We start from the raw sequence: 23,565 nt of genomic DNA, 5'->3' as shown, positions 1-23,565 counted from the left end.
TTTTCTTTGGTCGGATTATTGTTGCAAAACTTCTGATGTCAACGTTTTTCTCAGATCGTGTCAGGGAAATTATTCTTGTAGGAATGGAATCCTTTATTCCACACTTCACTTTAACATCTCGTCCTTTATCTAAACCTTGGTTTTCCAATAAATGTAGTAAGACTGTGCATAACGTAAGACATTGCATATCGTAATTGGCTTGTTTACAATTCTTCAGTTTCATTTTCTGCCTACACCAAAGCCCGCAACAATCGTAAAACAGTCATTAATCAGTCCAAACTAGAGTTTGAACAGGCTAAGAGTAGAAAACTTGCTTCTTTCCCTAATGGTAGCCGAGCATTCTGGTCTATACATCGCAAATCCGCTCTGTCATGGAATATTGTTCCCACATGTGGGATGGTGCCCCCAAAACCTCTCTCAGGCTTCTTGATTCCATTCAGAAGAGGGCAGTTAGGTTAATTAATGATTCATCTCTAACACAGTCTCTCCACTCGCTGTCTCATAGACGTACTGTTTCTGCTGCATGCCTCTTCTACAGATACTTCCATGGGCACTGTTCTTCTGAATTGGCTTCTATAATTCTCGCTCTCTCCTTCAAACCAGTCCGAACTCGTGCCACCACCAGCCAACATCCATTTACCGTCCAACTTCAAACTCACAGAACCAACTTTTCATCTTCCTCGTTTATTCATTCAACTGCCGTTTTCTGGAACAACCTTCCTGAAAATTGCTGTCTACAGAAGTTCAAGTCCAATGTCAACAAATATCTTCTTTCATCTTCTCAACCTACAACCAAAGCACGGTACTAAGTACTATAGGTTCTAATACCTCTCGTGTTTGGGGTTTACATAAAAAAAAAAAAAAAAAAAAAAAATCACAGCTCATATAAATTGCAAGAAATAAAGCATACCTGTGCTTTATTTCTTGCAATATCTACTTCAATATCCGATGGTTTCCTTACTGCTGCCTCCATGACGATGTCATTAGTACTGTCAAAAAAAGCAGTTGGTTGATAAAGCAGTTTTGGTATGAAACAAAATACGTGCAGACGTATCATTACCTAATTACCCATTTGCAGTTGTTGAAGATAATAAATCTTCAACTTGCAATGAGGAATATGCACGGAATTATGAAAATAATTCATGATGTAATAAAGATGAACGAAAATTTTACAAAAAAGAAACACCCAATTATATGACTCCTTCTCATCATTAAATTCTGAACTGCGCCATGCTCTTAAATTTTTATTTTAAATCTCCCTTGGGGAAATTTTATGTGTTCTTTTGTTTCTTTGTCTCTTTTAAGTATACATATTCTCCGCAGCATCTTATATTCAAGAGCTTGAAGGGAATGCCTATTGCCTTCAATAAGGGTCAAAAATGAATCTCCTCTTAATCGCAAAAGCTTCCTTTCTACTCACCTAAGATCATGACCGAAGTATGGAAACTATAAATTTATGAATCCAGTTTAAACAAAATGGTTGGCCAGTTAAAATATTGCAACAAATAACAGACCTGGGCTGGTTTAAATATCCAGAATCTATTAGCAAATGATAAATTTCCATGGAACCGTATCCATTTGTTAACTATGACAGCATAAGACATGCATATGGATTCGAAATGATTTTAGATAACTTGCTTAACAACTATTTAGAAGTAATTTTGAGCAACATTCATCATATCGGCAGGTGTGTTGATAGCGAAACACTGTTATCAAAAGAGAATTACCAAAGACAATAGAAGATCATTCTCTTAGTAATTGCTGCTCATTGCTACAATTACCAAAGAATACTCCTATTTTGAAATGTTCCCTAAAGGTCAAGTCTCATAAATCTCTACTGACATTGAAAAGTGATGTTTCCAGTAAAGTTTTAAGCTGTTAATTAGCCCTTGGTTTATTTTCTTTTTTTTTCCTCCTCCAGTATTAATCTCTCTTGAGATCGTCTTGACTGGTTCCGCTCTCATAATGCTTTTTTTTTCTTTATAGATTTCCTTTATAGAATACTTTTATCTAAAAATTCTTCTCTAATCTCATATAAATATATTTCACTTTTTTGAAATAAAAACATTTGGTTAAAGTAGTAGTAGTCCTGAATAAATCAGTTAAACCTCATTTTATGCAAAACGCTGCATTTGTCCCCAAAAAAGAAAGTTAATGATGCATTTCAGAAATTCTTAAAAATTGGTTGTTCAATCTCTTTTAAAAGAGGTAGAAACGAAAGTTAAAATAAAATGCAAGTGAAAGCATGAAGATATTTTTATTGTTAGAATAATGTCCCTGCACACCTGTCAGAAGAAATTTTATCAAACAACCAAGGCGATAACAATTGTCTTTTCTTACCTCCCAGTACAGCAGTCTTCGTACACCCTATGGATCAAGGAATCATACTACACTGCTCTGCAAACTCAACAGCACAAAATGTTTTTCATGGATATTTCATTGTGAACAGTGTAGCCGAAGGCGAATATTTGATATAACAGGCATCATGCCATACAAATTCCGAGTATCCAATGAAATCGATCTACACCTTACAAAGTCGCATATTATGCAAATAAGTCATGCCTATAAAAATATGGGTTATGATAACATCACTTCATTCTCGTTTATTGGCTTGCTCAGTGGAACAGCCATATCTCCAGTACTCACGATCGCAAGTCATTGTCGTTTAGATGATTCTTTGAGATGGCTAGCGGTTCGACGACTTGAAGCCGGCAGTCGCAAGCGGAAGTGTCATATTGGCTTAATGTGTCACGCAGTGCCGACGCGGCCCTATAAAACATTCCTATTTACTGAGAGCATTTTTAGGAGACAGAAACCATTACAAAAAGAGCACACTGAAGTTGCCAGAGGGCTACGCCAACAAGAACAGGGTAGGATTCTGTCTTGCTGTTAGAGCAAGAGGGAATCCTACAATGTCCTATTATTAATTGTCTCTCAGATGAAATCATTTCCAAAGGTACTGCGTTAAGAAGGTTCAATTCAAGTGGACTCTACGCAAGGAAGTCAGTGGTTTATATCCCATTAATCCCAAACCACCGCAGAGCTCGTCGAAACTGGTGCCATGAACATGTGACTTGGAGCCCTGACAAATGGCGAACAGTTCTGTTCTCTGATGAATCTCGTTTTAGCCTACAAACAGAGATTCTATACGCTATTTCATCTTGAGACAACGAGAAGTTTGGTACCATCCCTCCACCATCAGAAAAAGGGACACTTAAGGTGGAGGTGGTGTTCTCGTGTGGAGCAGAATAATGATCAACCGCAGTACCCATCTTCGTGCTTTTGATAGGGGTACCGTAACTGCACAGAGGTACCGAGAACGAGGAGTGTGGTTGGCCCAGATTTTCTTTCCAGGCACGACAATGCCACTGCACATAGAGCTGAAGAGGTGGAGGAATAGCTGGAAATTGAAGATATCCAAGATTGTAGATATTAAAGACTGCTGTGACCGCACGATAACCCGACTTAAATCTAATCGAGCATGTGTGGGAGAATGGGATTCGTTGCCACAGAATCTTATAGACACCATTATGTCGTTCACCCCTCTCAGGCCTGTTCAGCCGTTGAACGGGATCATACGCCGTACCGATGTCATGTGACCGTATTTTCGAGCATCTGGTATCGCATTCTATAATGTGACCGTTTTGATAATCTTATACAATCCCTATAAATGCCCCTTATACCTGTACGAAGTTTCTCGCTGTCTCCTCATTTCATCGTTAATCTACGGTACACCACCATACCAAATTTTGTCCCACTTCATCGCAAGCTGCACGAGTTACACCACGTTTTCTGCGTGTTCTCTTAATTTTGTGGAGCAGTGTAGCTATAAACGTTTCTTTCGAAGGAAACAAAGAAGAAGAGTGTCAAATGTATTGCACAACAGTGGTGAAAAGGACTTTACTTTGGAAGATGCAAATACTTTTCCAGTACAATATTAAGTTGCAACAGTTATTCTAAAAGGGCAACAATTTATAGATGAAGTGGAAAGTCAAAAAAAAAAAAAAAAAAAAAGTAAATAATTTAAAAAAAGTTAAATTACACGAAAACAGAAGTTACTTCGACACCTTCATTAAATTTCACTATTGGGATGAAGAATTTGAAAAATTGTTTTATGCATAATATGAAGAAATAAAAGTGAAGAACAACGTTAAGCAACGTTTAATTTTACACAATTAAAGTTTATTGTGAAAAAACGCATTATTTGTGTTCTACTTGATTTTAACTCATGTTATTCCATTTTGTTTTAAATATAAATATTTTCGTAATTTTTCTTTTCCTCATATTTATATCCTATAAATATATTTATACCACCTAACTGAAAGTATGTTTACTGGAGAGAGTTCATTATTTCTTGCTTTTATGAAATATGCGCTTGAAAATATTTACATTCCATTTCATTCTATAATTTAGACTTTTCACTAATTCGTACTCCTTTTAGTTTTAATTAGTGAAGTTCTACTGCATAGCAGATAAATAGTACTATTTAAGCAACAGAAAATAGAAAAACAACTGAAAAAGTTGTCCTTGTTGTTTTGAATTTGTACCGAGGACACTAAGGCTATGGTGGTGTTTTTTCCGAAATGTGTGTATTCTATGGGCTGTTTCTTGATGAAATATTCCAATTTCAAGAAGGGAGAAAACGTGCACTTTCCCCCGAGGTCGATTAACTCGGCCATGGAGTAAAACGTCCATAAAAGTTCCTTCAGTCGAGACGAATCCGCAACAGCATCTGTTCAGTACGGAGTGGAAGGAAAGGGTTATAACACTGTGCTAGTCGAGTGGCCAAAAAAAAAAAAAAAAAAAAAAAAACCATTGTAAAAATCCTATTACTTTCCCCTAACTCAAATAACTTCCTGGATAGGCTTTCTACAATCACTTTTGCACTGTATTGCATTTTTATCATCAAACTCTTAACCATTTTTCATTAGTGAATATAATAAATCAATTGTTGAGATAAAGCAACAACTCAAATTTCCCAAATTAGCGAACATTTTTAGAAAAGTAATTAGCCAATAACTGTTTCATTATAATCATAAAATTTAATTATAAAATATATTTTTCTAAAACTGTGTCCTCTGTTTTTGTTTTTTTTTTTTTCATATATAGTCTAAACCATCGGTCTGATAGCTTATTATCTTGACCATTTATAAAATTCAGTGGAGTAAAAGATCCTGAGATGGTGAAAATTAACTGTGCATATTTAAAATATTTAAATTTTACAAGAAAGAACAAACCAGAAGCGAGTTTAGACGTTGATCGATGCGATAATATGCCGTATCAATCCCAACCTTTGATATCTTAATCTTATCTCGGATGGAAGAAAGAAAATAAGAATGCATCGTAAACTTCCGCGTACCAGACGAAATACATTAAAGGTAGAATAGGAATTTAAAGTATGCAGAGGTCCCTCCTTGATTATTCTGTAAGGTAGGCCTATTTGAGCTAGAGCATCACGAGAAGGAATTTTACAGGGCCACCCAGTTCTGATGGACATACGGCGTTGAATCATGCGCACTCATTTGACCGACGCACACTGGTAACCTTACATTGAATTGAAATGGGGGGTGTTGCTCATAATGTATGGAATTTGAAGTAGAGCGTCCTCGATTATCTCCCACCCCGCCTCAGAGCCTTGACATCTAAGGAAGCAGTTAGCACTGGAAGTAGTAGGCACTAAGGACAAAGAATCATGTATTATCAAATGATATTGATAATGGATGTTTATATTATGAAAGACCTCGGATCAAATGCTGTGTACATTTTGTTTGTGAGAATATCGAGCTCTAACATGCACAGCTACTGTCGAAACTATGGCATTAACAAAAAAAAAAAACGGTAAACTGCAGCTATTATCAACCCACTGCAGGATGGAAGCCTCCTCAGCAATTCATGTTGAGAGAAATGGACCATAATCCCACGCTGATCCAGTGTGGGTTGGCAGATCAACCGTATTTAGCAGTCAGGGGTTTGAACCCGGTGTACTCAAGGAGTGTGTGCTACTGCACTCCTGCTCTTGACCACTCGGCTACGGAGGCCTGTAGCAACAACGAGAGCTCTAATTTGGCTCAAACATCGAAAATGAGTATTTTTTTAGCAAACTTTGAAAAGCAGGGTCTCTCTCAAAATCCGATCATCATCTTTGCGAAAAATCAATGAAACTACTGCTCATATTCCAAGTGAAATAAATGTACTCTAAGAATTCCTTAGTCTTTTTAAATACATATTTTTTGTTTGCAGCTTCCTAAACGCGTAACATTTTAAAACTATTATAACATTTGTACTCACAAAGAGGACTCATCATTGGTTAACTGCTAACAACGGGGGGAAAATACGAAAGAATGCAAGGGCACCCTCTGAAAGAGCATAGTTGTGAGCTCTACGTATTTGCTGAACCTGTAAGTGTGTCCTCCACTTACGGCTCCTAAAGGGATCGTGCACGCTCCTAACAGGGCTCCATACCTGTTATACATGGTCAGCAGGTGACTGTCCGGTTCCAGCAACAGTCACCCACTCTCCCCCTCCTGACCTTCTAATGCATGGTGACATATAACGCGTACAGCTATAACGTCCCATGGATCCTGACTGCCGCGTGTTCTGAGGACTTACACAGATCTGGTACCGCCTTTACTGTCACTTTTTTCCACAAAATCTAGGATCGACCACTTACCTTCGCCATTCCCAGTCGAATGAACACATAGCTAGCGGCAAGGTGCGTCGAAAACTCGTTCGTACGTTTGGTTTCCTGTGGGCTACTAACCCAGACGCCGGTTCCTACCTACTTCGCAGCCCTCACTCACCACTCGAAGATGCCGTTATCTGTAGCCTAGGGAGGTTTCTGTCTGCTGACAGGTAAGTCTTTCATTAGTCGAACTTTAGAACATATACCTTCGTCTGTGCATGAGAATTTCCCTTTTACCTCTTGGATGTCGGGGATCTGGAAATTATGTCACGTCCTTACAAGGGGAAAAGAATCTCCCTCTCTACTTCCTATCTTCTTCTCTTCTTTTTCTCATTCTTTCGGATAAGGAATACAGAACGACTCTTGTTGTTATGCGTAAATCGTGTCTTATAATATATTGATTTATTAATTTTTGTGTTACTTAAAAAATTAACGTTATGGGCTCTACAGGCACCCGGGATTCATTTTGGTGTCAGTTTATTAACAGGAAATATTAGGCTTCTGGTTTATATTATTTTAGAGAAAAATAAATTAATATATTAGCTATTCCATATAAACAATGACATTGAGTTAACAGTCTAATACATCTGGTTTCCTCACAAGCTGTTTTACCAATGTCATCATCAATTTTTTGTCACTGTCAATGTTGAAAAGAAGTCGCAAGTTGGGGTTAAATTTGAGTGTCCCTTCTGCCCAGACACGATAGAAGGGTGTATAAGATGAGAGCCAATAAATTCGGCCCTGAAGAGATTATTTAAGGCTCACGGGGTAGAATTTTTCACAGCGTGGTCTGTGCTCCTTTAACAGGAGAGGATGCTTCTACAGTGATTGGATACACTTAAATAGAAAGTGTGCAAGAATATCTGCTGATGCTATCCAGGCAATGTTAGGTGGGTCGGAAAACTGCTAGCTTGGAGGGATACACAGACTAATAGATCAAAAATAAGAGGCAGAGGTGAAAGTGAATTTTGCATTGCTTTTATTGGAACGAGCAGCAGCCTGAAAAGCAAGGTGCCAGGGATTTCAAGGGCTACTGGGAGACATCATGGAACAAGTAAATACATGGGCTGTGTTAGGGTATTAACTGAGTAAGAACAGGTGCATGTATACTTGTATGTACACCAATGCTAGGAGTATAGTAAATAAATTTGATGAGTTTGAGGTGCTGGTCATGACATAAAATGCGGACATTGTTGGGAAATCAGAGATATGGTATCACTCAGATATAAGGGATACAGAATTTGAAGATGGGGGTGTACAATGTGTATAGAAAGGATAGAGAGGATAGCAGAGGGTGAAGGGTTGTGCCCTTAGTTAAGAAGCACATAAAATCTAAGACATTGTATCCAATTCACATGGATAGCCAGTGCAATGTTCAGTCAGTTCGGTGTGCTATATGCACACCGAACTGACTGAACATTGCATACTGGCTGACTGAACTGACTGAACATATGCATTTGTGGATTATGAAAAGGCATTTGACTCCATACAGCATAAGGCAATGTTTCGGGCACTGGAAAGACAAGGCATAGATACTCCATATATTATGATTTTGAAGAAAATATATGAGAGTGCTACATCCTTTATTAGACTAGACAAAGACAGTAGCAAATTTAAAATCGAGAAAGGAGTTCGACAAGGAGACACAATATCTCCGAAGCTGTTTACTGCTGCCCTTGAGGAAGCTTTCAGAAGATTAGACTGGTCGCAGAAAGGAGTCAATGTGAACGGAGAGTACCTAAACCATTTACGATTTGCAGATGACATTGTGGTCATAAGCCACGATCCCAAAGAATTAGAGGAAAATCTTAATCAGTTATGCACAGTTAGTAAGGATTTTGGACTAAAGATGAATATGGCTAAAACAAAAGTAATGATGAACAAGTATGCCACGGATAGGGAAATAATGATTGAAGGAGCAGTAATTGAAAAGGTGGAGTCATATACTTATCTGGGACAAGTTATTAGCTGTAATAATGATAAATGGATGGAAGTCAAGAGAAAAATAAATTTTGGATGGATAGCATTCAGGATATATAGTCACATACTGAAGAGCAATATCCCAGTTTGTCTGAAACGTAAAATAATGAATCAATGTATACTCCCCACCATGACTTATGGAAGTGAAACTTGGGCACTCACCAAAAGAATGGAAGAGAAGCTAAGAACTACACAGAGAAGAATGGAACGAATTATATTGGGAATCAGACTGTTAGATAATAAGAGAAACACATGGATTAGGCAGCAAACTCAAGTAAAGGACATTCTTATCAAAACTAAAGAACTAAAATGGTCTTGGGCAGGACACATAGCTCGAAGACATGATGACAGATGGACTAAGAAAATAACAGAATGGTACCCAAGAGGAGCTAGAAGAAAACCTGGAAGACAAAGGCGGAGATGGATAGATGAAATTCATGAGTTTTTGAGTAGTAAATGGATGGCCAGTGCTCAAAATAGAAGGAACTGGAAAGTTGCTGGAGAGGCCTTCATCCTGCAGTGGATTGAAAATGGCTGATGATGACGATGATATGCAACCAGAGGCCAATAGTGAGAGTTCGAGTGTGTTATAGGCCTAATGACTCTGATGACTACAACGAACAACTACATAAAAATAGAGTGGGCCAGTAAATCAGAATGTCTACATTCTCATAACGGGAGATTTTAACTTTCCGGATATTGACTGGAACTTGACTGGAAATTGGTCCCTCGCACGCTAGCAAGACTTTTGTGGATTTATTGGAGGATTGTTTTCTACAGCAACATGTTCGAGGGGCAACCAGAGAGAGTAATACTCTTTATCTGATTATCAGCAGTGATTATTCGTCCATTAAGAATTTGCAAATAACGGAACCAATAGGTGGCCGTGATCACAGTGTGGGATTTACTTAAAGATATAACTATCATCAGAGGTAAAGGGAAGGATTTTTGCTTTCGTAAAGGTGACTACAGTGGTTTCAGACAGTTTTTAAATTCTGTACAATTGAGCCAATTAATGCTGTTACCAAAAGCAAATTCTAAACTAGAAGCACTCAAGGAATTAATCCTGGAAGCTACTAGGCTTTTCATGCCAACTAAGAAATACTGTTCAATGTTTAGGCCTAAGTGGATATCAGATGAACTAATGAGACTCGTGGCAGAGAAGAAAAATGCATGGGATGCATATAAATTATCAGGCGACACAAAAGCCTATGGTGGATATAAACTATTCTGTAATCAAGTCACAAAGGCGGTTAGGTAGGCAAAGGCAAATTGCGAGAAATCTTTGGCAAAGGGTGTAAAGAAAAACAGTAAAGACTTTTTTACCTATATTAACTCTAGAATGAAGGGGATGAAACAGATTGGTCCACTTGACATCGATGGTTCGACTGCTGATGATCCTTCTCAGGTAGCTGATAAACTTAATGAGTATTTTGCGTCTAATTTATACATGAAGAATTCTCTAGGGATTAGAGGCCAAAAGTTTATCAAACTCTAACAGGGAGCTAAATGATCTTGTAATAACTGAGAGCAAAGTGGAGGAGAAATTTTTGAAGTTAAACATAGGAAAGGCATCTGGGATGGATGGGATCTATCCAATTATATTAAGGGGTCAGCAAACGAAGTAAGTAAACCCTTAGCCATAATTATGAGAGCATCCTTGGATTCATGGGAGGTCCCCATGGACTGGAGAAGTGCGAATGTATCCCCAATTCACAAGGGGGGTAAGAGTCACACGAGTAATTCCAGCCCTGTTAGTTTAACTTCTGTTCCAGGGAAAATAATGGAGTCGCTGGTTAAAGAAGTAATGCAATATCATCTAGACAAGATGGCAGTTATAGTTCAGATACAACATGAGTTTGTTAAGGGGAAATCTTGTCTGACGAATTCGATTGGATACTAGGATGTGGACAGAAAGGAACTGGATGCAAAAAATAATTTTGTTATCATATACTTGGATTTCAGGAAAGTTTTTTCAACTGTTGCACATAAAAGACTGCTCTAGAAATTTCAGTGTAGCTTTTAAGGTTAGGTTTCTGCTATGGATAAAGGGATGATTGAGTGTGGGAAGACAGAGGGTGGTAATCAATGTGCACTGCTCTTCGTGGACTAATGTTATTAGTCGAGCCCAACATCGAACTTCCAGGGTTCGGTGTTGGGTCCATTGTTGTTTTCTATATTTATGAATGATGTTGATGAAGGTATATCAGGCTTAATGTCCAAGTCTGTAGATAATACAAACGTTGGCAGGTTTGTTAATGACAGTAATGACAATATGCTACTGGAAAAGGATCTAGAAAATTTAGGTAGATGGGTTGAGAAGTGGCAACTGAAGTTTAACATTGACAAATGCATATGGATAGCAGTACTCCAGAGTAAAGTACCAACCGTATGGTGCAACACTCAGGGTAGTGGAGAATGAAAAAGACCTGGGGGTAATTATGCAGTCAGATATGTTCTCTGAGCAGACAGACAGGCTACCAGAACAGCTCATGGGGGTTTTGTCAATGATATGCAGGAATTTTTCTAGCAGGGATGAGGAGGTGTTATCCCTTTGTATAAGGTAATGGTTAAGCCATACCTTGAGTACTGCATACAGGTCTGGAGGCCTCATTTTACAAAGCATGCAGAGCTGCTGGAACGAGTACATAGAAGGGCAACAAGATTGGTGAGGGGAACAAAGGGATGCCCTTTCCAAGGAACGCTTCAGTGCTGCAAATTGCAATGTCTGGAGACCAGGCACATGTGAGGTGACCTGATTGAGGCATTTAAGGCTTTGAATGGTTTGAGAAAACTCAAGTGCTTAACGGATTGTTCCTCTTGCTCACATTAAGCACTTGAGTGGTCATAAATTCAAATTGCGGAAAGGCTGTTGCGGAATAATGTGCGTAAAATTTCCTTTAGCCAGCGAATGGTTGATTGTTGGAACAAACTTCCATCTGTCGTTGTGGAAGTTGATATCTTAAATAAATTAAATGAAGAACTAAACAAGCTTTTAGAGGAAATGGATAGGTAAAATGGGAAGTGTTTTTTTTTTTTTTTTTTTTGGCTGATGCTGTATAAGCTTGCTTTCTTGCATCATATGGTACTACTAATGCTAATGCTAACCCCACCCCCTTCGAAGTAGTTACCTCCATTTGCTGCAAAATTAATACACCTTTTCATTAAATCATTTTCTTTCAGTTTAAATTTCATTCCGGATACAAAAAAAGAACCATAGAGAGTTGGATCTGAAATGTGCAGAAGGTAAGGGGGTTAAATTGGAGCTATATTGTTTTTGCCAAGAAAGTCATGGAGACAGTACGGGTGTCAATGGGTGCATTTGCTTCTTTTGATATGTCAAGATGAAGCAACCAATCTCCATTTTACCATCCTTGCTGTTTGAGCTCGAGAGCTTACATTGATACTACAGTACTTCTTTGTGAAACTTCTTATCCTTTCAAATCCCCCGTCCTAAGGAAACAAATAAATGGGAAAAGGTACCCAGCACTATCTTACTCTGAAGTGAGAAAATAACATTGAAACAAGCTAGCTGACAAAATTAGCAACAAAATACTCACAACAAGGATTCACTATCACCACCTAGCCAAGTAATTCTATATTATCATCCATTTATCAGTGCAAGAGAAGTCCATTAATATGACGCCATCCATTAGAGACAAACTCTGACCTTAAAAGTTCCAATTAATGCAGAAAATATAGAGATGATAAGTCTGCCGATCGGATCTCTGCTTGTAAATTCTGTCAGAATTTTCTAGATCTTTTTCTATTAGTTGGCTTGTTTTTTTACGCTGAAGCCTGAATCCACATTTTTCAACAGAACAAGAGACAAAATATCTTGACTAAACAAGTCTCAGTTAACACATCAACTGAGATAAAGGTTTGGGCAAAATGGGAAGTAATGGCATGTGACCTAACATAATTACTAACATAAACACACGCCGCAAATATAGACAATATACACTGACGCCTCATACCTCAGTTGCTTTGGCAGGACCGCCATTCCTGTGCGAACTTCTTCTCCATTAGAAAAATGGGATGTGCTTCAGAAGGGGTTCCAGCCTCTGTACATGATTCCATATACAATGAATGTTCACCTTTTCGAAAACTGCATCAAGCAAATCAGGTATATTTGAACATTTCCATTTGTTCACAGCACTCACGCAACAGCCATCACCTGGCGTTGCATATCGCGTTGAATGACTTTCATATTTTCTTAATATCAAACGATATATAGATATTCTTAGTAATTTTTAAATATGCTTGACACAAGAAAATATAAAAACTCATTAGTCATTCTACCAACTGGAGAGAAAGTAATATGTCATTCTCCTTGACTGAAGACTGGTTAAAGAAGGAAAATGCCTGTTCTGTCAGAGTTTGACCGTGATATTTATTAATGATCTCCTAGACAGCTTGAACATATGAAAAATTTTCATGGAGTAAGCCGAGTTACCTTGTAACTTGAAATGATAAAGTGTAACTTATTAGTTGTATTCTAATGCAAAGAATATTTTCCCTCCCTTCCCCTTTGATCTCAGCTAGACAGCATAACGACCCTTTCCTCGTATCGTGGAAGTACTATGATGAATGGTCACCCATCTGTATGTAAGTGATTATGTGATGGTTACCGCTTCAGCCACTCTAATAATGGGTATTTCTTTTGAAAGCAGACAGAGCAAAGCATTTTAGGTTACTTAGTATTCTTCAGTTAAAACTTGAAGAGATCATATTATTCCTGAATACCATCAACATTAATCTCTACCATTTTTCTTTGCACAATGCAATTTCACACTGTATAATAGGAATCTTTAGCTGCAATAACTAGTAGCATTGCTGGTGGCATTAAATTTCATATGTAAGCCGTTGTGGCTAATTTTGCCCTTATTAAGGTTCCCAGTCCAGAACGATAAATGGATTCGCGTCTAAACACCACACGTATCCAAATTTTCTAAATTGATTTTTTATATTACACAGACAACTGGCCAGTCTTTAATACATTCATCAATAAAGAAGAATGATGGATGTTTAAGGTTTGCTTCTTTGCTGTAAAAAAGAAAAGAAATTTCTCGAGTCGAGGAAAAGTAATACAAGCGTTTAAGCTCCAGCTGACTCAGCATAGGATGAAAGACTCACAAAAAAAACAGTTCATTCTCTCATGAAAGCGAATAAAACCTTGAACTTTCTGGCCCTCAAGCGAAGGTGAAGTTGCAACCCATTAAGCGACAACGCTCTAGTATTTGGAAAAGGCAGATTAGCTGGTTGTACCAGAATGGCATTCTATGCTACCCAATGGAAAAATCGGCCAGGTCATATTCTTAGAATATTCAGGTTTTTCAGTCCTTAATTTTAAAAAACCATTGACCGGAAGGAGCACATCTAATCAGCAGCTCCCGCCCTATCAAACCTACTCTTCGTAATCCGGATAACAAGATTAACCAGTCTGTCGTATAATGCATCAACCACGTGGAATTGCGAACCACTTTTTTTTTAGTGAGTAGTGAAATTCCTTTATGATTCAGATCACAAAGAATTTCTTTAGACACAGTATTTTAATTTTTCTGTTTGAAGCTCAAGAAAAGGGATTACGAAATTCAAAAAGATAATCAATAATTCGAAATCTATCCATATTGTATAGAATTTGTGCTCCAAATCACGTGTACGAGAGCACACGCTAAATTACGGACCTGTCACCCTTCATCTGATTCTTTTAACTTACATCGTGCGACCTGGTAAAAGTGGCAATCGTGTTTTAAGTTCTGTTTTAAGAAATCCGATTACCTTTTCTGTTAACAACAAGAATAAAACAGGTCTACATTTGCATAATTTATGGTATGCATATAAGAAGAATTGGTTGTGTACGTCTGAATCAGTAATCTAGGGCATGCACCTAGACAGAATTGGTTGTCTGGGTGCATGCCCTAGATTACTGATTTTCAAATGTCAAGTACTGCTGTAGAAATACATCAGTCTTGAGTTCAAGGTGACCAACCACCCTACTTCTTACACATTCTTTAACGGCAGTGTTAATATGATAATTGTTGCGTGGCGGTTGAAAATGGTCAATTCTACATTTGCATTTTAGCCTCAGAGCTTATTTATCCAACTTCGTATAAATTTATTGTTTTTCGATTCTTCTTAGAGCAGTTTGATTTCCATTCTGAAGTGGAATCCAGAGCGGTGGGTGATTTTCATCCACCGCACTCGATATACAGGGTGTCTCAAAAATATTGGTACAAACGTTTAGGGGAGTTAGGTAACATCTAAAAGAATGTGAATCGCATAGGAACCCATAACCGGAAACGTCACGGAAAAGTAGTAGCAGAGGCACAAGAAGCAGAAATGACACAAGACAGTAATTAGTGGCACACATTCATTTGACATAATATTGACAATGCAGTACGAGATGGATGCATTTCATGATGTTACAACAGATGCTCGAATGTTCCACCATGAGACGCGATGCCTGCGTGACACCGACGCAGCATAGACTAGCGGGCATGGTCGGACACACCTGGAGTTTCTTTGACAGTAGCAGCAGCGCAGACGAGTCTCGCCACGAGATCCATTTCCATCTCCACAAGCGATTCATACACGATAGATTTGAGGCCCCCCCACAGAAAGAAATCAAGGCTCGATAAATCAGGTGAGCGTGGGGCCAGGCCAGGCAACGGGTCCACCACGGCCAATCCATCGACGCGCAAAACGCCTGTTCAAATGGTCACGAACACACCTTCCATAATGGGCAGGCGCCCCGTCATGTTGAAACCAAATGTTGCGTCTCACATTTGCTGGAACATCGCCTGGTAGAACTTGATCAAGAAAGATCCGATAGTTAGCGGAGTTCGTGCGGGATGGTAACAGGTATGGGCCGACTAAGCAGACATCGACCATACCTGCCCACACATTTATTGCGAAGCGATGTTGTGTCGCATGGGGGCGCACACAGTGTGGGTTGTCGTGAGCCCACACATGAGCATTGTGCTGATTGAATAAGCCTTCCCGAGTGAAATAAGCCTCATCCGTGAACAAAACATAGGCTGGAAAATGCAAGTCTTGAACACTTTCTTGGAGAAACCACTGAGCAAAAGCCACACGTGCAGGATGATCTTGGGGGAGCAGTAACTGAACCCTTTGGAGATGAAAGGGGTGTAAGGAATCATCGTGCCAGACACGGTGTACACTGCAACGAGACCCTCCTAAGGCAGAGGCACGTGTGCTGGTAGAAGGATTATTCTGGACGGCATTCAACACACTTTGTTCCATGGCGGGAGTTCGCGTCGAACGTGGTCTGCCCGCACTACTCCTGTTACCTCTAAATGACCCATAATCGCACAAATTTTGATGCACACGCGCAAAGAAACGGTGGTCCGGTACATGTCTATCTGGGAAGCCTTCTCCATAAATTCGTTGAGCGGCTCGTCCATTGCCCTCTGCTAATCCATACACTAGGTGCATGTCTGCCAGCTCACAGTTCGTATATCGATGCATGCTCTTCGTGCGGCGAGTACCGCGCCATCTACCGACTTACGGTGACGTTTCCAGTTATGGATTCCTATGCGATTCACATTGCTTTAGATTTTACCTACCTCCCCTAAACGTTTGTACCAATATTTTTGAGACACCCTGTATAAGTGAACTCTTATTTTCAGGAAAGAGAATATGAGGTATTGTTTCTTTTTGAAACCTTGAAACTCAATATACAAGTCAGCAGTTTTTTCTCCCAACGTTGCCCATTTAAGTTGGTCTAGAGAGAAGTTGCGCGGTTTTCTTTCTTTAAAACAGTCAAACCAACAATAGATATACACAGTTTCCAAACAGGATATACTGAAACTTAATTTCTTTAGTTGCCTTTTTATTAAAATGATCATATAATAAAATATTCAATAATAATCAACTAATAATAATCTGAAATTATTCCATAATCAGTATATGATAATAATACCGTAATCAGATAATTATTGGATAATAATAATCGCACAATACTAATTAGATGGAATAATAATACTTATATAATAAAAAGGGATAATTGATAATGTGGAACCTTCTAACCCGGTTATAAAATTGAAAAATTCGGACAATGTCGAGTTCTACACTGGGGTGGTCTAAACAGCGATTGATGTTACTGCTGCGCTATTTCCCGGTAGCTTGATGTATGATCGTGTTGTCATTCCTTAAATTAATTTGAATCCACACATTAAAACAGCAGGAAAAACAACTATTTATCTTTAGTCAACATATGTAAATATTTCTTTCTTATTTAATAAAGAAGCACGTGGCAGCTATTCTGTTTAAGCGGTCCTTATTGATCTGTGCAATCTCGGCACAAAATTATCGACCTACGTCAGTGTAGGTTGTCAAGCTACTTTGCTTTGACATTTTAGGTGAACCTAGTCCCGGTAGAGCTGTTTCACAGGTTCTCAAATTCGTATATGACTAATGATTTCAATTTTACACTGCTACAAATAATTCACGAAGGGTCAAAGATTATTTAATTATTCGCAAGGAGAGATAAAAATCTCCAGACAACTTTGTGAATATTCAGTCAACAACCACTTCTTTTTTTCATTTATTAACTGCTGGCCTCTGAATACCAGATTGCCCAAAGTCATTAATTCAGTCCTCTGAATTAATGCTGTGAGGACTTAAGGAGTAATGAACGTGTTTGGCGAACTAAGGTGTCACATTATTTTTCTTATGTTCAAGGCAATTCAAACTGCTAATTTCTTCAGAACATTGATATATAGCTATTTATTAAAATGCGATTAAAGTTTAATTGAAGTGTAACTTTCAAAACTCCCTTATCTGTATTACAAGATAAAAAATATAGCCAAGACCAAAACCTGATGTAAAATAATATTCAAATTTTCAGATGACGATCATCTGACACAGTGTAAAACATTATGGCTGGGTAAACAACACCTTTAATTTAAATAAATAAATAATTCGGTTAATTTATTAAAAAAAAATAAACCCGATTATAGAAAAATACGAAACATACCATAAATTAAATCTGGGAATCAAAATGGACTAAAGGACATTGGGAAAACTATTCTAGATGTGCATTTATGGATGGAATTTGAACAGATATATTAAAATAAATAAATTTCCGTTTATTCTAAAGACCAGAAGAGTTTCAGAAGTTCAAAATGGACGATATATTTTTTTTTTTTTTTTTTTTTATAACAGCGTGCCGGTTTGAACTCTTTTCATTTTGAAGTTCAACCAATAAGAAAATAAAATTACTGATCCAATTCCTTCATATTATAATAAGAGTTTTCATTATAACCTTCTTTTTTTTTGAAATGTATATCGTATAAATAAGTTTTATATAATTTTGAAATGACTGACTATCGCAAAATTCATTAACTCAAAGAATTTTGTCTCAAGTACGAGTAGTTGAGACATTATTAAAGTAATATTAATTTATTATCTTGTATCCAATTATTCAGAGTGCAAAATGAACGATAACTCTTTCCAATTAAGAGTCATCAATCATTTAATAACATTTTAAAAAATATATGAAATCCGGACCTAAACGTTTCTTCCTGAATAATGATAGTTATTTCCGATGAAATGAGACGGATCCCAGTTAGTTACTGACATACTTTAATGATCTCAATTTACTTGAATCCAGAGGCCCATTTTAACTATATACGCAGTTACCTAAACAACTCTTGAGTGAATAAAAAAAATTAATAATAATCCAAAGTTAAAAAAGAATTTAAAATTCGTCTTAAAATATTTCCCGTTCCTACCCAGTTGGATACCTGTTAATTACTTGAAAGTTCAAGAATCCCCGAGAATGACTTTTTCTTTTATTAAAAGAAGTGCCTTCATTTTCACGAGGTCAAAAACAATGACAGATGAATTAGAAGTCCTTTGGCACACACCATCTGTGCATCCGGTGGGTGCACCAGGAAGGTCCTTGACCAACCTCGTCCCTTCACACAACCAGTTTTACCAATAGAAAGACATATCTCCACCTCCCTCTTTTCGAGATAAATTAATCATTTTTCTTTTCCATTTTGACGTTAAAAGTCCGAGTAAAATGGCATAGACAGGGTGATGAAAAACAGGGACTTGCACCACAGAAAAACAAAAGAATAAATAGGACTTGGAGCTATTTGTGGTTAGTGACAGAGAAAATTATAAAGTGGAGGGTAAAACCACAAAAACTGGTTGATGGACTTAAAAGATTATTTTTGAAGCTACGCATGAAAACTTTTATATGGAAGATAGCGGTTTTTCAGTTGAATATCGAAGAAGGATATTTTGATTGAACTTTCTCATTAAAGGGCATACATTCGAATAATCGTGTAGCCACTCATTTCAATATATGCCCTATAAATTGTTTTAAAATATTTCAGAAACTCAACTCTTCTTTAGTATTGCAAATATTCGAACGCTAGAGATGAAACCATCATAGATCTTTGAGCAGTTTCAAATATCTACCTCTGCAAAGCAGTACTGTAATTAAATACAAACTGATTCGCATCTGAAAGGTTAAATAAGTTAAGAAATCTTCTTATGAAATAGAGATAGAGAAAGAGGAAGAGACAGATAATTAAACTGAAAAGCATAGATAGAGGAGAGGGTAAAATATAATATTCAGAATGATTAAAACATCTGTTATTTTTCCGAATAGCACAACACAATGCTTATAAAATTATCAGATTAATCAAATGTGTTATATGTACATTGGTATATTATGAATATTATTATAAACACGTCCTTTGTTATATGCTAGAAACAGGCATACAATATGCATCAAGGCGAGTCGCTAGGTTTTAACTGCTATGCTAATATACATTGAGTGTCAGCTTTATTAATCCACCCTTTTAAAGAAATGGAACAGAGCACTCCTTCAGTAACATCGTCACATGGTCGTAGCATGTGATATAAAGCACGTAGATAGATACTTTATATGTGTGCAATTGAATCGAGAATGAGCAAGATGGTGCTCATTCTCAACTGAATTGTAATGGGTGAATTTTACTGAATGGTAAAATTAACCAACTACAATTTACCGATTTACTTTCACTGAATAGTATTCGGTGCCAGACGCAACGGTATGCGTATTTCTGGGGCTTTCACGATTTCAGAATGCAAAACTCTTCGTACCTTGTCAGGAATGAATATCACAGCTGATGAACCCAACCGATTCTACTTTTAGCAAACAACAACCGGGTACGGTTACAATGGGCTCAGAAACTCCAGCACTGGATAAGCGGAGTTCTCAGTTCCTGCTATTTCACGCTGATGGGAGAACAAATGGCAAACAGACAGCATGGGTCCATGAACCTATCTTCCGAGGCGTCAACAATTCAGACTGGTGGTAGCGGTATAATGGGGTAGGGAGTGTTTTAGCTGTATTCATTGGGTCCCTAGATACCAGTAGAGCAACATCTGGATGCCACAGCTTACCTAAACATGGCTGCAGCGTATCCATCTGCGAATGAGTTCTTCGACAGGATAATATACCATACTACAAGACCAAAATTGTACGGAACTTGTTCAAGGAACGTGCAAGTGAATTCAACCGACTCAGGTGGCCTTCCCAATAACCAGATCTCAATCCATCTGGACACTTGTGGGATGAAATGGAGCGAGATGTTGGGAGTAGAAATCCGCAGCCATCCCGTTTGCAGCAATTGCGGAGATACTTGGGTGAACACGGACGAGCATGCCTGTGGCACGCATTCTGAATGCTGGTCCATGTGCCTAATAAAGTGGCTGGTCCGTGTGCCTAATAAAGTGGCCGCTCAGTGTATGTATGTTGATTCGATTCCGCCGGATAATGGGATCACATAATTCTCTGTAAAAGGTTCAAACAACATTCTTTAAATATTTCATGAAACGTAGGCAGCTTACATATCACATAACTTCATTAATCATAATTACTGAGCCAAGAATAAATTTCAGTTATTATCTAGATATATAAGGTCCTAATTAGTTTGACACGTTTATATACAAAAATATAATGTGTTAAATGATATCTTACTTAAGTATGTCAGATTTCAGGTTCAGTTAAGACGACTCGTAACAAGAATTTGTTTTATGTTTCGTATAAAATGGATTATGAGCGATTTAGACTTTTACGTGTGTTTTATTATATAAACATATTAATAATTTTTACCTACGTCATTTTACATATTCGGAAACTCGAAAAACGCTTTTAATAATTTATCCAAAGTCCGAAACATTTACTTTCATTCCTTTCTTATCAGAGTTCGAGTTTCTTATCTTCATTAAAAGCAAGTCCACAAAAATTATGATCCCAATGCAAATATCCATCATAACAAGATCAAAAAAGAACGCTACAGATCTTGATGCAAGAAGAGTATGCTGTATGCGGAGTTATTTTATAAAAACTAATGGGATGATCAAAGCAATAAGAAATTAAATTAAAAATGTCCTTCTCTATGCCTATTTTTTAAATAACAATGAATTTGGTCAGAATTGAGTTAAAGAAATCGCTGGACTGCAATAAAAAGTTGAAATTATAAACGCTATTCATTACATCTTTTATTATGATTGGAATTCAATAGCATGGAAAATTGTCACTAATGCAAGAGGAATATTTTTTAAATATTCCTCAAAAATATTTATAAATCCACAAGTAAATCAACAAATGAAGCAAAGTTTCTTTTTATGCTTCTAAACGTGTTTTATCTCCTGAATTTTCCATGTTATTAATCATATTATTGAATAATAATTTTGACAGGGCAAAACTGAGCAAAAAATTAGAAATCTGTTATTTGTAACTAAGTCAGTGATCGTTCGAAAAAGTGGGGAACGGAAATAAAAAAACTTTACATTACAGATTAAACTTTTATTCAATTCGGTCATATTAAATTATGAAATTTGACTTATTGGCAATGCCGTTACGATTGATCAAACATTTTCTGCTCCTTTCACTTCAATGAGAAAGCCTTTCTTTTTTTTTTTCTCTCTTTCTCTTTTTAAAGCGTTCGGGAATAATGTTAGTAGTGGCAAATGATGCAAGAAAACAAGCTTATGCAGCATCAATTACCCCCAGGTCTTTTTCATTTTTCACTAACCTGAGAGAAGTTCCACACAGTTGATAAGTTACTCTGGGATTACAGCCACCCATATGCAGTGCCTTGCATTTGTCAATGTTAAACTTCAGTGCAGCGCATAGTGTTGTGGTTCTCTGAGACAATGTGGAAAGGTTCCGAGGCCGATTCTTCCTGACAACAGAAGTTGAGAAATATTTATCATCAGGGAAAAAGAACTTTTAGGGCCTTTGATCATTCTATGATGGAGTTAGTCAGCCTCGAAAACGTTCGCTGGATTTTCGTCCAAAAACCAGTTTTTAACCTCACAAAATGAGAAAATTGACCATTAGAATACAAATAAACAGTATATAGGATATACTGATGCCTCTGTTTACTCACCAATTCAAAACAACCTTCACTCAGTTCTTTTAAACAAATTAACACTGAAATTACACTTTTCGTGTGACACACTAACTACATTGAATATTAAGTAAAACTTACCATGATAGTCACAAAAAGCAATCGGTATTCTATCAGTTCCAACAATATGGAGTTCCAATAAAATATCAGTTCCAACAATATGGAGTTCCAATAAAATATCAGTTCCAACAAAATATTAGAGAATTCCATTAATATAAAGATCGTCCTTCTATATCAGTATTAGTGACACTGTCCCATAACATGTACATAAGTATCCCTGTGATGTTAAACAGTGGTGTAATTGATCCACAGCTAAAGACTATGCGAGAAGAATGATGTTAAATAGTACCCTAAATGATCCACAGCTAAGGATTATGTGAGAATTTGTGTACAATGGCACAAGAGAAACCTAAGTCCTTAACAATACTTAAATACTCTCAGAAGATGACAGTGTCTAAATGATGGATAGAAAGCTCTGTCAAGAAAACGTTATCCACACCAGAATGTATAAATCACAGGCTGGGGCATAGGGCATTTGGATGAACTCTGCTTCCATTGCTTTGTGGGTCGGCTTCACATCCAAGCATCCGTTGACGCTAAACAATTCGAAAGAGGATCCATCAGACCACTTCACAAGTTGGCATTGCTGCAGTGACTATTTTTGGCAGTCGACAGTGCTGCCTTCAGCTCCCAGCATCCTACACTAATTTTAATAGTTACTACCAGTTCAGCGTTGAGGACGGACCTGATTTTAAGAGTGTTGTCTTTCAGTTTTTGCTTACATAATGGGAAAGAATTGTGGAACCCGGATCTATGATTTGCCTCCCTTCTTGCATTCAAATATTGAAAGTTGAAAGGCGACACGAATGAAATTGCAGACACCCTCAATTTTGAACGGAAAGCCCTACGGGTTTGCCTTTTTTTTTGCAGATGATAATTTTATTTTATTTTATTTATTTTTCCGATCGTTAGCCACAGATAATGAACTCGTAACAGAATCTTCACCAATACATGGTTCACCACCACTGTTTACCTTGGATAATACCGCTGTATAGTCACTAACAATTATACCACTCGTGAATTCGCTGATAATGTTTGCTTTCACCACATTAATAACCAAAATTATATAGCTCTTCTTGTGCTAAAACTAATCTCTTAACAAATTACGGTTAGATTCAACAGGAGGCGCTTGCATATCTGGACGCCCGAATCACTAGTATTCTGGAAGGGCAATGTGCATCTAAATGTTTAATACCGACAAAGCTTCGCTAATGATAACTTTAAAGTGGCGACCTCTTTCATATTTATATATATATGTTTTTTGTTTCGCATGCCTGGATGAAATAGTACATGGGAAGGCTGGCATTATTAAAATGCTTGGGCAGCAACCCACTTTAAAAAGAACATATATACAAGGACTGATAATAAAAATCACTTTATCTTTGAATCGGATACTCTCAG

General features: G+C 37.4%; 1 protein-coding gene across 1 annotated transcript in view; it reads left to right on the top strand.

Moving 5' to 3' along the window:
- The first annotated feature begins 6,710 nt into the window (after positions 1–6,710).
- LOC150076437 (uncharacterized) overlaps positions 6,711–23,565 on the top strand; it is a 367,945-nt gene continuing 351,090 nt past the window's right edge. Inside the window, exon 1 of the mRNA XM_090387745.1 lies at positions 6,711–6,852. The gene's annotated coding sequence lies outside the window, so the exon portion shown is untranslated. The remainder of the gene's footprint in view (positions 6,853–23,565) is intronic.

This window comes from Mastigoproctus giganteus, chromosome 13 (assembly GCF_048544385.1).
Source record: "Mastigoproctus giganteus isolate SK-2022 chromosome 13, ASM4854438v1, whole genome shotgun sequence".
NCBI lineage: Eukaryota > Metazoa > Arthropoda > Arachnida > Uropygi > Thelyphonidae > Mastigoproctus > Mastigoproctus giganteus.
The sequence above is the reverse complement of the archived record's forward strand: the minus strand, read 5'-3'. Positions and strand labels throughout refer to the sequence as shown.